General features: G+C 36.8%; 1 protein-coding gene across 3 annotated transcripts in view; it reads right to left on the reverse strand.

The window, feature by feature from the left end:
* Positions 1 to 17,953, reverse strand: part of GULP1 (GULP PTB domain containing engulfment adaptor 1) — a 91,549-nt gene extending 73,596 nt beyond the window's left edge. Inside the window, exons 1-4 of one of the 3 annotated variants that reach the window (XM_085321711.1) lie at positions 17,865 to 17,953; positions 14,273 to 14,354; positions 4,491 to 4,684; positions 3,603 to 3,719 (exon numbers count right to left, since the gene is read on the reverse strand). The gene's annotated coding sequence lies outside the window, so the exon portion shown is untranslated. Of the gene's footprint in view, positions 1 to 3,602; positions 3,720 to 4,490; positions 4,685 to 14,272; positions 14,355 to 17,864 lie in introns of those variants that run through there. The other 2 variants (XM_085321701.1, XM_085321718.1) reach the window with 2 other exon arrangements.
* Positions 17,954 to 18,379: the final 426 nt, after the last annotated feature.

Raw genomic sequence — 18,379 nt, forward strand, 5'->3', positions numbered from 1 at the left:
TTGCACAAACATAGCTTTGCCTTTAAATTCCAGAATTCCAAATCTATGCAAGTCTGTTGAAAAGCAGCAAAAGCTACACAAGAATTTCTATCTAAGCATCTTAAATTTGTTTCAGGTATGTCTACCCCTAGGAGATGATTCCACATTTTGGTGGAAATAAGGCCTCTTAACAGCATTTTCTCTCCAGTGGGTCTGTGCCTTGCCCCAGTCTGTGGACTGTGGAACAGGAGCCCCTTCACGCAAAAAGGTGCAGAGATTTTTTTTAAAAAAAAAATCCAGCACATACATGGAAACATTTTGAGTTGATGTTGTCAGAATGAAAGAATCTAGGCTATAAGATCCTTTCCTAAGTGATGAACTCAGATTTTTTTTTTTTTTTTTTTTTTTTTTTTAGCCCCCTCAGTTCTCAACTGCCTAGCACAAAAAATCTTCCAGAATACAAACTTTTGCCTAAGTAGTGAAGCAAACTAATCGAGAATGACACGACTTATGTACCCTTTGTTTTCTTTTAAAAAGAATGCAAAAATCCACAGCCATTTAGTCTTTCAGCCCAACCAGCAAGGAAAGGAGAATTGCACCACTTGTCTGAGATTGAGTGGGGAGGTATAAGCATGAAGTCAAACCTACACAATATAAACCCCCCCACACCTTATCAGACTTATTGAAAAAAACAGTAGTAATCAAAGTCATCCCTTAGTCATCATACAACAGGATGCCACAGTACTAACTCCAAATCTAACAAACTTTACTTTAAACATTATTAGTATTTGCAAACCACCTGGAGTATTTTGCAGTAGTCCTGTAGAGGTAGGCTGATTAAGCTCTGACACAAAACATCTATGAAAAAGGAACAGAAGAGGCAATAATAAATTTTTTCCACTTATCTTATACTAAGTTCACTGAAAGAGGGTTTGTGGGAACCACTGATATTGTTAATTCTGCAAAGAATTTTAGAATTTTAGCTAGAAGAAGAGTTAGGATTGGGAGACTGGGAAAAGGAACAGAAGGGGAGATTTAGAACTCCAAATGATTATATTCTGAGATTGTTTTTTTTCTTTCAAATATACCAAAAGAACATTTTTTCAATGTTCTTTTATTTAAGAAGTTAAAAAACAGAAAGATTACAGTAACCCCTAAGCAAACACCTTTCTTTCATTCCACAGAACAAAGTTTCTGCTTTAATACAATACTAACTATAATGGTTTCTGACTTTCTGCTGAACAAATGAACAATGAACAATTTAACAATTTTTGATACGCTAGAGATAATGTGGAAGACAGGCCAAAAGAATTTATCTGAACATTTCTTAACAGTCATTTTTGCTCAAAATACACTGGAGAACTGTATAATTTTGAAAAAAAGAACATGCTTCTTAGGTACCCTGTCTTATGCCTTCTGCAAGCTGAGGTTCAGCTGGATTGTTAGACAAGCTCCTGTCTTTCATCTAATGATGAAAGTCCCATTTGAGTTTCTCCTCTTCTCTTACATAAGGAAACTTTTCAAAAATTTTGCCACAGAACCACCTTGTCATGATCAATCTGTTTTTAAACATAAGTGACAGTTATCACACACACAGAGTTCTAAAATAAGGAGTTCCCAGAACAATACCAAACTGCAGAAATATCTTGGTTCCTCAATACCTACATCATTTAGGAAGGTTCTCCTCAAGGCAAGCCTAGGTTACAAGACAACAGTATTGCCTGAAGAGTTTAACACTACAAAAAAGTCCCTGTACTAAAATATAATCTCCAAATACTGAGATTGAAAACAACAGCAAAGTGTGTCTGAAGCAAGTTGACAAACACTGCAAGAGGGGGGAACAGCTATTAACTATTTTTGGTCCCTAAAACAAGTATCACTTCTATCCTCTAAAAATCCTGAATGAAATCATTTTAAAACACTTCTAAGTAAAAGATAACACGCAAAGAAAAGATTGAGTCTGGTAATTCAATAGTCAGGTTATAAAAGCCTGCTCTAAGCCAATTATTTGTTTAGTATGGTCTCTTCTGTACCTCAACCTATCAAAGGTAGTTTCCTTCCACCTACACTGCCTGAGACCTGGTCCGTGGCTAAAGACTGAACAGTACTCTCCCCCCTTAAGTACTCCAGATGTTTTTCACTCTTCTAAGTGGATGTGTGCACATGCACACACAAACACACAGCTATTGAATTACCAGACTATGTGTATATATACACACACACACTTGAAAAGAGTGCTGTAGTATCATTTGAATGAATAGTAACACTAACGTGTTTATCTAAGTAACACCATTTGGCATGCTATTATGCATATCCCTTCTGAAGAACAGCTCAACTAAAAATAACAAGTAGCTGGAAGAGCAGGCGACTCAGTCACTTGAGAGTATGTGGTAAAGGAATAGAGGGGAGAAAGATTTGAGTGCTCCAAATCTGCCAAAAATTGCTAGGTTGAGGAAATCAAGAGATATAATGGAGGTCAGAAAGGAAACGAAAACTAGCTATGTGTTTTTGAGAAGTAATGATATTACGGGAGTATTTTTCACAAGGATACGGTATAATACAATCATAGTAATAGCCATCTTGGTGCTAGATTGAAAAAATCTTTAGGAAAGCTAGCAGCATCAATTGACTGACACAGCCTAAACTAAATTAAACTTCTAAACCTTCTCAGGGGTACTTGAATAGATTTTTGGATTTATAATAYAATGAAATAGCATGTACTTGCTCTAAAGCACATGGCTGCAACTGAAGTAAGCAAGCCAAGGGAAAAAGTTTTGTCAACCCTTAAATTGTTTGTTAAACACATGCTTTTGTTTAAACATTTAGCTCACCTTCCTTTCAAGTAACACTGAGCTAAATAAAACAGTTTTTCAGAGGATCCTGGTTCCCTACCCATACTTGCAAAGAATTCAGCTCTATTTTTTAATGTTTTAGAGAAGTATATCACCATCTGCACAAGTAACTCATTCATCACATCGTAAGTCCTCAAGTTTGGCTTTTCTGCAATAAATCAGTGGAAACTTTAGTTGCTGCCTTTCCTCTAAACCCAAGCAAAGCTTTCTCTGTACACCAGAGAAGCATAAAAACTGCAGCCTCACTGGACCTTAGTAGTGTTTTGAATGCAAATACTGAGTGATCAGGTGTGCAGAAGAGAAAGACAAAAGAGAAGGAGATGTCAAACATGTCAATGTCAGAAAACAGTATTCATCTCAAAGAAAATGAAAAGGGTGATTTTGGTCAGTTGGTAATAGCAGTATCAATAGGCATTATTCTGTCCCTCAGCAGCATGGTGGTTGAAACACAATAACACAGAGCACTTTGCATCAACAACTTGCATATGCCATATATTGAAGGGCTGACTTCATGTCAAGGGTACTCATAAACAGGGGAAATGGACACAAGCAGTTCTTCCTTTCTCCCTGCACCAGTAAGGGGCTCTAAACTTAGCCTTTTAGCTTTGTTAAAAACACTTGAAGAAAGAATTCTGACTTGACTCATTCATTCCACATTCTTAAAAAAAAAAAAAAAAAAAAAAAAAAAACTTCAACTGAGGAAAAATCCTCAGTTCCTGAGCATAATCCTTTGCTTTAAAGTAGTTAACAGCAACAATTAGAACAGCTTACCCTTTTGCATTCAAATTTCTTGCCAGGGAATAGAGCAGGCACTTGTTCTCATGTAGAATAAATCACTCATTTGTCAGTATCTGAATTTGTCACTGTTGCTTTATAGTTTCTCATGTACTAGAATAAAAAGAAACAGTGATACATTAGTTGTGAACTAGTATGTTACAAAGTGTTCTCACTTAAAGAAATTAATATAAATAGTTTAATAGAAATACACTTCACACTAAAACTTTTCAATTGTTTTAGACCTTTCCAACAGAATTCTGAGTAAAACGCTGGAAGAAATAGAACTTCATCTTCCAACAGGAATTCAGATTCCAAGCAGCTCCTGTAGCTCCCTGATTCAGAAGTGTCCCATACCAACAAAAAGACCATTTAACACACAGAACAATGCACCATTTGTTATTTGAACTCCACTAACCACGAGATGTGCAAAGGCATGCAGCATTAGATCAAAGTCTTTCTCCTTTATAAGAAGCTCGTTAGTAGTCCCACCAGAACTAAAAAACTCTATCCCAATGGATGCTAGGAAATTGGTCTGTAGAAATGGCATTCTATCTTGGTTCAACATAAGGTGGATCAAGCCCACTCTCCAATAGAAATGGAAGCCAAAGATATCTGTTCTTGCTCTCCATTTCCAATTTTAACCAGAGAAGCACACGACATTGTCCCTAAGTATCTAGCCTATGTTCTGCATTTCAAAATATTTACCGATGATTTTTCAAATACTCTTATTCTTCGTTGAACATTTGGACAAACTACATGAACTTAGTTATCTGAAGCATCAAGAATTGAAATGTGTAATTATGCTACTCCCCTCAATTCCTTTGAATACGTTAACAACTTTCAGGTATTGAGATAAGAACCTTTACATAATAGAGTTCTTACCTAGTCAGCAAGAGAATATTGCTCCCCGATCCATGAAATGATAAATGACTACATCTTCCATATAGACATTCTTTTTATTGGTCTAGTTTTTGCTGCCATAATATAAAACTCACTTTTGAGGGAAATATGAACTCATTCAGTTTGTTCTTTTTCCCTACTTCACTCTGACATGTGAAATCACTGGTTGCTTATTCCTTAAGGAAAGAAAAAAAAAATATTCCAAATCTTATTATGAGTCCTTCCCATCTTACACCATTTCTCATGTCATGACAATTTTTTCATTAGTTCAACTGATTTTCACCTCAACCAATCCAATTAGATGCTTATGCTTTCTTAAGTCATGGTGGCAAGTAAAACCAGACCAAGCACCAAAGCATTTAGCATGTTATCTGATCAGTTCCTTCAGTTTATCATTTACATGCTTTTACTTCTTCAGTTACTCTGCTATTGGTTCTTTGCAGCCTGTTGCAAAACACGTCACAAAACTAGAGACACATCTGACACATCCCTTATGTGCAAAATATTTTTCTTTTAATTAAACTGGAAGATCTCTGGTAGGTCATCTCAGGTAATGGTAACGAATGCGAGGCATGTTACTTCTTTGGAAGCAAAGAATCCTAACAGACTGTGTGCAGACAAATGAAAAAGAATTTTACTTGCACAGGTAAAAGATTTAGCAATCATGAACCAGCAGTGCTAGGCACAAAATATAACGCACTGGAAGCAAAGCAGGTATAACAAACTCAGCTATAAAAATTCAGTCCAAACTACAGAAGTCCTAATGTAAAGACTCTCCCTAAATAATCCATTTTTATTCCAGCCCCAAGAGTGAAGACATCTCTTTGTAATCATAGCTTAATGGCATCTGTGCCAACTTCAGAAGATAAGCATTTCAGTCAAGATATAAGATCTGTTCAAGGTACTGTATTCTTGACACATCAGTACAAAATGATCCAATTCATTTAAATGCTGCTCTTCAAAAACTCCTAGATGAATAACTATGCTTGCTCCTCGTGCATAGATACAGCATATCTAATCCAAATATACTTATAATCCTGATATGTGTTAGTATGAAAAACCAAAAAAAATCCACAAAACAAAAATTCCAAACCCATACCTGATTACTGGAAGATTGTTAACAGCTCCAAAGCATACAATGCTCATTCGCAAGTAACTGATATCTCTTAATATAATATAGGTAGTGGGTATACACCAATATACAATCACATTTTGAGTAACTGACAATGACATCACTTCATATGAGAAAATGTCCCACTTAAATTACCAAAAAGATTTTTTTTTATTTTATGATAAATTAGATTACTCAGCTATTTTAACTGTTGCTGTTATTGAAACTCAGTATGAATAAAAGTGATGTCAACACTTACCCAGTAACATTGGCAATTGTTTATGAAAAATGCCTTCATTATTACAGCTAAAGAATTTTGTTCACTGACACTCACCCAACTGCAAAGGATTGGCAGGGTCCAGAGATTAGCCCCTGCCATCTGCACATGAATATGTATTGAGCATTCATTCAATTAGTAAAAAAGTTACATTGATTACAACTAAAACTTATAGAGTACCATTAAAAAAACAAAACCAAAAAAAACCCTCTAATSGAGTGATTTCATCCTGCAGAATCCTAATATCCGTCAGGATGGCAATTGCCAATATGAAAGCCTACCATTAGCAGGGCTTTTCGAGGTCAGATTCATTCGGCTCCCAAAGTTAAAATGTGACCCAGTGTCTTTAAGAGAGAGAACTTGCTTTCTTCAAAGTGGGGAACAATTCCCTGTGTTAATATTTTGATATTACATAATGAACGCTGCTACCAGTCACATGGTTCTCAGAAAGCTTGCTTACCTGAACTTTCAGATTGGTTTTCCAGGTCTTGCACATTAAATTCCTATGACTAAGTCACTGTTGGCCTGTAAAAGTTGTGCTTCAGAAAGCCTAAAAAGGACACTTCCTGCTTATTGCTATTTCATAGACTTGCACTTGGAAGCAGCTGATTACATCCCCGCTGACTCCCTATAATGGCTTAAGCACACTATTATGCAGACCTGCATAATTCAACCTCGGCCTGGATTTCCTTGCTATTTTAGTATTTCAGGTTAGACCGGAATTGCCTAGAGCACTTGGCATCCTCCTCCCACAACTCTAAAGTTCTCCTGTGAATCAAGGTACTTTGGACAAAGTTAAAATCAAAATTCTTCTCCTTCACACTACCTCCAGCATTACTTCTGGAAGCAGAATTCAACAGATTAAAACAGCACTTCCTATTTCTCATTCCTTTTTTATTTTATGTTATGACAGTATCATAATAGAAATACATAGGCAAGAAACATAAGAAAGCAAGTTAGGCAGCTAAGTGGAATGATGATGAAAATGAAGCCTCAAGAAAGTAGAAACATGTCAGGTACCCAGAAAATAAGACAATGCAGTTTAAAGTAGCATTCCTCTATAGTGATCACGGCTTGTAAAGATCCTCACTATGGCTCACTGGAGTATTCTCCAGGCATTATAATCTACCATTGGCTGTATCCATTTTGTCCTTAATTCCAGGCAAGAAGCATCCAAGCAGTAAGACATACACTACGACTGCCCGTGTGGATGGAGGCAGTGCAAGAAGTACTGTGAGCTTCACTGAGACTCCCAGGATTATACAACATCGCAATAATGTCACATACATACACTTACACTCACTTTAAGGAAAATCGTATTGCTATAGCTTGCGTCAACTAAGCCATTAGAAGTATCAAACGGCCTCTTCCTGGATACTTCATCCTGCTTCTCAGGAAGTGGCCCAGAAAGGAAAAGATGGAACAAAAGGGAAAAAAAAAACGAAAGTTTCACTCAACTAAGTATTTGCTGGGAGCACCAACATTTTGACATTTTTAGCACCTACAGTAACTTCCTTGACATTATCTCAGATTACCCCGACCAGACCAACATCCACTTTCTTTTAAAATGCACTCTAATTGCTATTAGACACAGGTAGTGAATAGCTTGACAATGTATGTAAGGTAATCTACTGGATAAATTGAAAATCCTTTTGGCATTTAAGTTGGTAGAGAAGATTATACACAGCAAGTTAAATGAAATCTCAGTCTTCAGACATTTTAAGTAAATAGTATCCAGGAAAAGGAAAGGGAAACAATACAAAAGAACAAGACTACTAAACTCTATTCAGATATAATTCATTATTCACTGCTTAATCTAACATAGTGTTTTTTCTATATTGTAGAGGTACCTACAGAATGCTGGCAGTCCTTTAGTAAGAAACAAGTATGAGACTTATCTTTTCAAAGTATTTTAGAAAGGCTTCTCAACCACATCAGATAAAGTTATGATGCTTTTTATAAATTCAAAAGATGGTCAAGTTCAGTTTTCATCTATGTTACTAAAAGCTCTCTCAAAGATTTGCCTCAATTTGGGCATATTCATCATTGCAATAGATGAACAAGTCAAGGTCTTGGCCATGTCAGTAYGAGTGCAAGCATACTCATCTGGCTTGCTGTAAAGTAGGAAGATACGCAGTAAACTAATTAGAACAAAAGATAAGGTACAGCCCCTTTCTTCCACTAAAACTTGCTTCAAACTCCTAAAACAGGTGCAGATATTCTTTACAGAAAGTCAAAACTAGTTACTGCACAAATTCTTCACACTCATGTTCCTATTTATCTCTATGAAGCACCCTGATTTTAGTGCTTGCTTTCAGTGTTTTCTTCCTTTCTCCTCTTCCTTTTAAATCGCTTTCTCCTTTCACAGTGGCGTCCGACCTTTAATTCCTGCCTCCTTCCTTTTCCAGTTAAAACTTCTCTGCTGAGATGACACAAGTCGTAGCTTAAAATGACTGATGAGACACTGATACCTTCAGCAACTCCCTCATTCCTGCATGAGATTGCTCCAAGTTCTTTGCATCCCGTGCTCTGCAAGATTGCTACTGCTGCTGTCAGACAGCATACTATTCCAGTTAAATACAATAGTACATTGTATTTTGTGTTGGTGGTCTGGTGATGTCATGCTTGACAAATACTTGACTAAACAGGGGAAGATACTGCTTCTAGTTGATTTCTAGGCACAGATTTATTGTAAAGATCCAAATCCAGTACTAGCTGTATACAGGGGCAACCGTTATATACACAAAACCAGCAATGCTATTTTATAGTTCAATACAGTAAATTCTGCAACATCATAACATCAGTCCCTCAGCTTTTTATTGACAGGTTTACATTTGAATCAGTCCTTGTGCACTCACAATTTATATCACAGCAATCAACTCCCTCTTTTCCAAACCTGATGGAAAAGGCTATCAAGTATTCTTTTATTTGCTAATCTTTATGATTAATAAACATTTATATTTATTAAAAAAAAAAATTCCTTCTTATTTGCCTATCACAGATGTGTCCACTTTAAACAAATATAGGTTCAAGCCTATAGACATTTGCTTTGCCAGTTGGTGTTATAGAAGGTTAAAGTCTGAGAAACTAGTTTGGACAGTACAATTTTACTTTTCTCAAGGCTGTTACTAGATCTTTTGTGCTATTAAAGATGTGTATTGCTTTTTCATGCCTGGAAGCACACTGTAATAGTATCACAGTACAAAAATCAGTACAAGTAAAATTCAGGCCATACTATAGGAACTAGTCTTACTACTGCTTCCTAAGTTTCAAAGACAATATTACAATCACTGTTTCATAAAGACTAATATTTCAGTATACCGAGTTGTGCCTGACAGTTCTCATGTGCATATGCAATAAGCAAAGAACAATTTCCAAGAGGCAAAAAGAGCCCAAACAAAAAACTAAAAGCTCTTGCAAAGATACATTTGCATAATAAAATGTTACAAACCAGTAGCAAATAGAGCTACTCTATTGAGACATTATTTTTAATCTCAAAATCTAGCTCTACTTACCCTAAGTAAAATCACTTCCAAGAGTCTCCAGGGAAGAGAACCTCAGAAAGGACACTGATGCAACTGTGATAGTCACTAGACCTGGAGACAAAGGTCCACAGCTCCAAGGGAATATCAAAGGAGGCCAATTCAAAGGGGATTTTCTCCAGACTCAACACAACCTCCCTTCAATGACTCTGCATAAATTTGAACTGTCTTCTGACTATGCTATTTTTTCTAGGAAACAGATACTTTTTTAAAAAAAATACCTGACATCTGTATTTTTAGATTTCATTTTAGGAACAACCTGAATCTTCAGTGGAGAGATCAAATACTATTTATAATTGCCAAATATAAATCCACAATGCATTCTTATCATACAGAGAACAATACGGATAGCATTTTTAAGTGTATTATGAAGAGGCTGCATATGCATGCACCTAGTCCAACTGCAAACAGACATTTCTTCAAAGACCTCAACTTCCAGTATATGAAACCCATTATTTAACTGCAGAAAGGCAGCTGACCTTCTGTAGAGGAACAGTAATAACTATACAGTCAAAGGCAAGAAAAATGCAGCCAAACTAGAAAAACAATGTATGTACAATCAGGAAAATCCAGGATATGAGATATTTAGCAGAGACCAGCAAAGTATGAAAGCAGCAAGTTACAATAGTGAAGCCTTTTGGACAAGTAAACTTCAGAGCCTCATAGAAGATCTTTCACTTGTTTTATTTACTGGCTGTTGAGCTAAGCCAAACCAGGCTACTAGGGAAGAATCTAGGCTACTGAAAAACGAACTGCAGAAACTGCAGGAGTTATACCAAGATGCTACTGTATCATCAGTATGGGAAGGTAAACAATGGAAAGATACCCTAGAAATCTCATTTCATTTGATTATTTCTATTCCACATTAACTGTAGCTCTTGAAATTCAAGAATATGCACATGCCCAAACTCTTATTACCAGAGYGAAAGGTATTCAGAGCTTCCTACAGAATTCCTAACAAGAGTATTAACCCTAAGCAAGATTGTTAGATAAACAAATAAAAGATACTGATTTTAAGATGGAAAGAGATATGAAATTCTTTTGAGAACTCGTATCAGTGCACTCCAGGTTATCAGCTTCCCCTAATTAGGAAATGCCTTGGAAGTCAACTGAAGTAATTAAGTCCCTTATTTAATGCTTAAGCTCCCCTGACAGGTAGCTGGGACATAGAAGGAACTCAGTGGGAACCTTTCCTACTAAATAGGTATGCTTTCAGTTACAATTCTGATGAATTGGCACCCAATAAGTGATTTTTTAAAATACATATGTGATTACTAACAAAACAAGTGATTAACATCGACATGCTAATATTCCTTATAAAGGTGTCTTCATTTGAAGAGTTTTTTTTCATTTACTATATTTGTAGAAAAAGAAGTATCACAGCTTTACTTATTATTGACCACCAGCCAACATGGATTTCTAGAACCAGACCTGTAAACAGACTAGAATCCCAAGGACATCTCTGTATCAAATTTACACTACAACCATAAAGAAGTGTACTAAAGCAAGACATTCTTTATGGATGAAAACAATATGGTGATGGGATCTGAGTAACTGATTTATTCCAGGAAACATTGACTTTGTGATCCTAGGAAAGAGATGGATGTTAGAACTGTCACTGTGAAAATTCAGCTCACATAATTGATAAGAGCTAAAGCAGATAGTAACTTGAATTGCACTGTAAAAACTTAAGATTGCACTGAATAAAGTGTTCTGCACTGGCATTTTTACTACTTTATATATGTCTCCATCAACACAACCATTCTGAGTTTATAAAAATCAAAGATTCTTTTAGTTAGATCCCTTGCATATTGCCTAAGATATCCAAACCCTCTTCTTTCCCCACAGACCAGTATCAGTTGTGAAAGACGCATCAATAACACACACTTACCAAATAATGCATGTCGTCTTTCCTGATAACTCTGTCAGTAGAGTAGCATCTAACCTTAGCATTTCTTATAAATTCTATTTAGTCCCCTTTTTTGTAAGGTATTTGTTATCAAAGACTTCTGGACATCTCTGCTCATGTATAAACATCTAAACCCTACACTGCAGTTCCATTTCCCTATCCCATTTCTGCAAAAATACCTCTCCTCAAACCAGGAATGTAAGTTCTTCATGTTGCACATATACCCCACCTTTTTAAGATGTTACAATTTGGGGGATTTCATTTATGAGATTTAAATTTACTAAAAAGTAAAAATCAAATAGTGAGCACTTTACATATAGTTATAATATTCCAAAATCCAACTAAGATCATACCTTCAAGTTTATATAAGCCAATCTTTTGAATTCTTCAGTCTTGTTCAAATTTATATGAGAGCTATGAAAATGAWTTCTAGCACCCTCCATTTTTTTTATAAGAAAAAAAAACTACGGTCTCAATTCTGTAAGACACTGCATGCCTCCCTCATTCTCCTACAAAAGTATAGTGTATTTTACAAAGTTAAGTAGAACTGGTCATTTGTGTGCAAAACTTTTTTTTAATTACAAGCTCCACAGCTACCAATATACCTATGCATTCACATTATTCATTGGATTTTCTATCAAATGGGATGACACTCAGTTTACATTATATACTCAATTTCCTTTTTAGAAGCCTCTTCAAAGGCTTTCCTTCATTTTTCTGGAAACTACATCGCATTTAACTGATGAGATTTGAGAGCTATTTTTTTTTAAGGTACAAGTCTTCAAACATTTCTCTAACACACTCCATCAGTGATGTAAAACAAGAACATAGTTTAAGATTAAAAAGCAGCATTTTTCAAACCAAGCTTTAAAAAATATGTACCTATAATTATGTATTAGTTACTTATTTCAGCTGCTTTCCTTGTATTAGGCTTGTTCTCTCTAAAAAAAACAGAGAAATTTTAATGATTACAGTAAAACTTAGATCAACTATGAATTACATTATAGCATCATCCATATGTTGCTCTAAATCCTGCTTAACATAAGGCAGTACCACTATGCTTCTCTTTTAGACGCAGCAGGACAAAAAAATTTTGCCAAGGGTCACACTCTGAACTAGACAAATACAGTCTTGTTATGCTTATAGCAATATCACAATACAAGCAAGCAATGAGTATTAATTAATTTATTAATTCGCAGGCATAGGCTATTCACATATCAGAGGAACAGAAAGAAAGACCAACAGATAGTTAGCAAATAAAGCAGAGTCTATGTACCACCAAGCAATTTGGGCTCTCAGCCTCGAGGAGTTTCCCGGTCAGGCCTTCCCGAACCAGGGGGGAGGCGACTTGCATCTGTCTCTCCTAGAGCAAGCCCCCTTCCCTTACCTACAGGTATACCTGCCAGTGAGGACCACAAGTCATACGACAAAGCTCTGTTCAGCCGGTGGAACTGAGACGCGGTTCAGATGAAACAAAGATGGGGTTCCAGGTGGTCAGGTCTTGGCAGACTGTCCTGCTCACAGGACAAGGCAGCTGTCCAAGTCCTATTAACAGAGCAAGTTGCACCAGCCCTCAGGTATCCGCTCACATTAAGAACAGTGGCTGGAGGGCAGCCTGTGGAAGCAGGTGTACCTTTGGTGTAACAACGGKGTTCAGTGTAGCCTCCCCTACAAGTCTAGACCTAAACAAATTAAGAGAATACAGTATTTTGTGTATCAAGTGGGACTGAGCTCATTATTTCTACATTCCATATAGACTGAAATCCATGTTGTAAAGCAATCTACTGACTATTCATCTCTTCCCATGTATCAATTAATAGTTGCCACTGTTCTCCAACTTCTGCCAAGGAGTTGAGGGAAAAAAAAGACAACTGCTTCTGTATACAGATGTTCTAGTCATATCACATGGTTTTAAACATTCACCAGTACAGCAATACACAAATATTTACTTAGTTGTCCTCAAAACAAAATAATGAAAGTTACATTCACAATTATCGTCAATACCATAATACCAAGCTTGTGCTTTGCAAATAACAAATGAAATCAAGCAACACAGATGATACTGTATCTGAAATTCATCGTGCCAATCAGTTAACTGAAATAAACTTACAGTCAGGAAGATGCCACGTAAGGAACACAATCTCACAATGCCTATTTGCCTGACTTAACTAACACATTACCTACATAGAGAATAATTGCCAGAGCCTAAATCCTTTAAACAGAACTAAGTATAGGCCTAATATTATCACACAGTTTAAAGATCAAAATTTTCTGTATTCACAGAGCAGTGAATAACACACGTCAGTGATCAAGTCTCTTATGTTTAACTCCCAGCAGACAAATCCAGATTTTGGATTTGAACATGAACATTTTGAGACTTTCTTGTTTATACAGACACTGTACTATTGATTGGATATTCAATATAAAAACCTCTTATCCTACTTCACACTCCAACTCCAAACCAAAAAAAAAAAAAAAAGCAGTTGATCTGAGTTTCTTAAAGAGAGCTCAGGAGTAAGTTCAATATTTATTACCAGGAAGCCTTTCCTCAGACAGTTTTCCTCACCAAATTAGAGGTAAATATGACAATACTTATTCTCCAGTATTAAAGGTGTTGCCTGTCAAGGAGGCAAGATGTTGCAGAGAGCTTATTAATGGTACCTTATTTTTGCACAAAGCTTTTTTTTTTTTCTTTTTTTTTTCCTCAACCAATTCAGAAACCTCATTCAGGTTGCCTAGTTCATTTTCTTTCACAGGATAGCATGTTTAAGGATATTTTGGAGAGATGTTTGCTTAGGTCCTCTCTTCTCCATCTGACTCACTGAAGGGAGTATCAAGTGAATCTTGCACAAATGTATATCCCCCCCCCCCAACAGAGAACTTACTTCCTAGTATGACACAAGTAGGACTGGAAGTGTCTCTTACCACTGTTAGTCTGTATGAAGGTAGCTTCACTGCATTAGAGATTTTTCTGTCAAACCCCACGGTCAGTGTGCCAGGTCTGTTTCTGTAAAAGCAATATACAAAGATGCTTTAACATAACTGTCAGTTTACTTCATAGAAAAATTACAGGCCATATTTTAACTCTTGAACTGTGGTAGTAAGCTGTAGTGTGCTTCATATTCTGTATTTTTGACAATGTGTGCAACAGTTGAATATAATTACTGTTTAGAATTAAAGTCATTTATTGTATTTAGGGACAAAAATATATTTCCTTACTAGATGGGTCTTTAAGGTATTTTGAACTTGGAAATAAATCACCTTGCACTTAGGAAAGTATTGAAATTACTAGGAGTTACAATCCACCAAAAAAAAAACAATCACAAGAACTAAAATCCTATCACTTGCTGCGTGTCAGGCACGACCTGCCAAGCTGTTAGCTTGCACTTTAAAAGCGTGCGTTTGTTCAATGGCTAACCCACGCCACTCAGTCTTAGCATGAAAAATGGCTTTTCAGCTCAGCTTCCTTTTAAGTGCCACCCATCACCAGAAGAAACAGATTATTCCCATGACCRGTCTGCTACTTTGCCAAACTCTTCTGGCTCTGTTTCCTCAGTTGCAACCACACTACCCTGGGGAAAAGTAAATCCTCCTAACTCTGTATCTTGCTCTTTCTAAAGCACAGAATAAAAAGCATTTTCTGTCTGATGCCATTTATGAGGAAACTGAGGTGAAAATACAACTTTTATCATTTATCATCCTCCAGTTTGCTGGGCCAGTTCATAGGGTGCAGCTAAAGTTAGACCGTGAACTTTAAACATGAGGAGAGGGGAATGGGAAACACAGCAAATTTTGCATAACAGAACCATAAACAAACCAACACAAAGCAGGCTGTACTTTGGAAGCCCTCCTAAAAACACACATACACTTGTCACTGACAATATCATAAAGGTGCCACCAGAACTCAGTCTTAAAAGATGGTCTAACAGAACTGCTCTGCTTTCCAATACGGCATTTCTCCCAGGAGTTTGTTTACGTTCAGGAATTACAAACAAGATTCCCCTTTCAAATTCAAACATGCACTCTTTCATTCACAGTAGAGTAGCATGAACAAAGCACAAAAAACACCACACACCACAGCAAGACAGCAAGATTCCACCCCATGATGAGAGGGATTCCAAAGATCCTAATTCCCTTCCCCTCTTTTTCCCTCTCCCAGGAAAAGGTAAAATAACAGCAACAGGTCACAAGAATATCAGTTCATCATTCAGATTCAGCCTAGAAAATGAAAGAGCTTCAGCAGAGCACTTACTATCTTTAACTAGACAGCTGGCATAAGAGGTAAAGAGGAAGATTATGGTCAGCGCTTCCCTGTGGGCTTGTATTCTGAATTCAAAACAGTGCAGTGAGTTTGAGGGCAAATACAGGCAGCTAGGCATAATTCTTTTTACATTCAGCTTCTTTCAGTAGTTTCTGAAAATTAGATTCCAAATTATTTCTTGTAATCACTCTTATAATCAATGCTAAAGTTTTCGTAGTAAGTTAAGGATGACTGTATCTCCTCAGGTTCATCTGTTGACAGTTTTGCCGCAGTCTGTTACGCATGCCACTTACCTGTTTAGTAAAATTATGGCAAAGAAGAATTTGCAGAGATTATCAGTAAATTGAAGTATTTTGGGGAATGACATATCACTGGAAACAAATAAACCCAAACCCCTGTCCCTCCTTTTAAAAATATGCCCAAACCATACTCCAGACTTGTCTGATGTTCCTAATACTTCTGAGTAAGGCTGCCAAATGGAAACCTAATGTACTGACACCTCTTTCCCAGCTTCCTCCTCTCCCCCTCCCCCCCCCCCCCCCCCCCCCCCAAGAAAAGCCCCATACATTTAAGGGATTCTTCACAGCTTGACACAAGGATGTGGTTTGAAACCTAAAGCAATCACTAAAGATATGATGCACTACAGTCCAYATTCAAATAACTAAGAAGAAAGTATGACAGCATTAGCCTTGAGGTGGAAGGAGAGGCATACATCAAATTCGCCTACCTCCTCCAAAAAAAAAAAATCAAGGGGTTCTGTGCATTCAGTTCCTTCTAAAGATGACATGCTACGACTGAACTAGAGCTGTCATATACCCTAGCAGGGCTGATACACCCTTATCACCACCTCTGCAGTGAYAAATCAGATGGAGGAAGATCCCACTATCCACCAATACTACACTACCAAGTTGCAGCAGTAGCCACTGTCGACACTCTTTATGTGGGAAGAGGTCAGGTACTGAAGGATTTGYATATAACTGATCTAGGCCTTTCCTCAAACCATGGGTGCAGACATCTCTAAACTGATGCAGCCAAAGCAGACTCACAGCATTGGCCCAGCTCTTCCTCAGAGTTCARTCCTGGACCCTGAAGATTTGATCCCAATCTTCAACTTGTCAGACTTAAGTACTAGTTTTTGAAACTGGTTTTTGTCCTCTCTTTCCCCTGTATGCTTGCAAAAAGGATGTTAGTATCAGAGCACTAAGTCACTGGTTCTTCTATATCCACTCTTTTTTAAAACAGAAAAGCTCAACAATTAAAACACAAAGTGGACYGCTTCCTGCAGGTGCTCTCCTGAGTGCTCTGCAAGTCCACAGTAGCGGTCTTGTATCTTTCCTGTTACCTTTAGTGGCAAACTGACTACATGTCATAAAGCTCTTCCTTCTAGGACAGGCAGATATCACACACTTCCTGTGAATCTCACATCAAATGGTGCAGTAAATCAGACTGGTAAGGCAACTCTGTCCCTCATTCACTCCAGACAGATTAACCGGCTTTGAACTGATGACAAGTTACAAAATGAAAATTAGACACTTCTAAGGAAAGACTGTATTAGTCTCTGGATTTTGATGAAAAACTGTTTTCAACCCTCTCCYCCAAGTTCAGCGGACTCCATCTACATTAATTTTATTGCTTCTTAATAATTAAATTCCATTCAAATAGAGCTAATCTGTGCTGTTTCAAAATAATTATTACCTTGGTTCTTTTCTTTTTTTTTCCAGAAAAGGAAGTTTAAAATTAAGAAATTATTCCTTAACAATTTGAGTCTTCAGTTGTCAGACAGATCTGTGAGAATAAACCCTTCTATCACTTCAACATGGCCACATCAGTRTATTCAAGGCTAATTCAAGTCTCATTTTCCCTGCATTTGTTCTCCATCTTTTGCATTATGCCGAGTCTGTTAGCTATTGATTTCACTATACTGGTTAGTATGTAGACATATTTATGATTTTCTTTTACAAATACTAATCAATCTTGTCTACATCTAAGAGAAAGGGATAAAGGAAGAATACTCAGTAAACACGTAAAGTGACATTAATATTCTGAACACAGGGTTATCAATACTCATATATTCACCATATTAAGAAGTATTCCCTACTCCAGAGGTTTGTACAGTAAGAATTCATAAGCTGACTGCATTTATTAAGCTAGCCAGATTTTATTGTCTGGTCCCTAAGCATGCATTAGCACACCAAGTCACCCCAACCGATGAATAACATGCAAAACTAGTTCTGGACTGGCAAAGGCTTCTTTTACCATAAGGGCATCTGGATCCAAAACAGGGACATGAGTTTATTCATATAGGCTCCATCATTTTTGCTTTTCATCTTAGATCAATGCTGCCACCAACTTCYAAAAAACAAAAGAAACAATGCTTGGATTTATTGTATCCTTAATACCTGTTAATTCTTTTTGTTCAGAACCTGTCTGATTTGGACATAAYGACCATCTATAATTGTGTAAATTATTCCAATGGTGAAGGAGAGAAGAGGAAGTGAATAAAATTTTGCACTAATCTCACAGGTAGGGTTAATGATGCCAAGCATTATGGAACCATATGATTACTTCAGTAGACCAACCTAGAAAATAAAAATAGGCAGTTTTCTTTAGAAATTTGGTATGACAGGAAATAAGTGTAAATAAGAGCTTCCTATTCATCCCATCACTTCTTACCCAAGATGACCCTGCAAGACTGCTTGCTGTAACTAAACAATCTAATAATTTTTCACAATGCAAGTACTGAAATTTAAGGTTTTATTTTTAAACAAAGG

This window comes from Rhea americana, unplaced genomic scaffold (assembly GCF_003343005.1).
Source record: "Rhea americana isolate MKP2758 unplaced genomic scaffold, rheAme1 scaffold_12, whole genome shotgun sequence".
NCBI classification, from domain to species: domain Eukaryota; kingdom Metazoa; phylum Chordata; class Aves; order Rheiformes; family Rheidae; genus Rhea; species Rhea americana.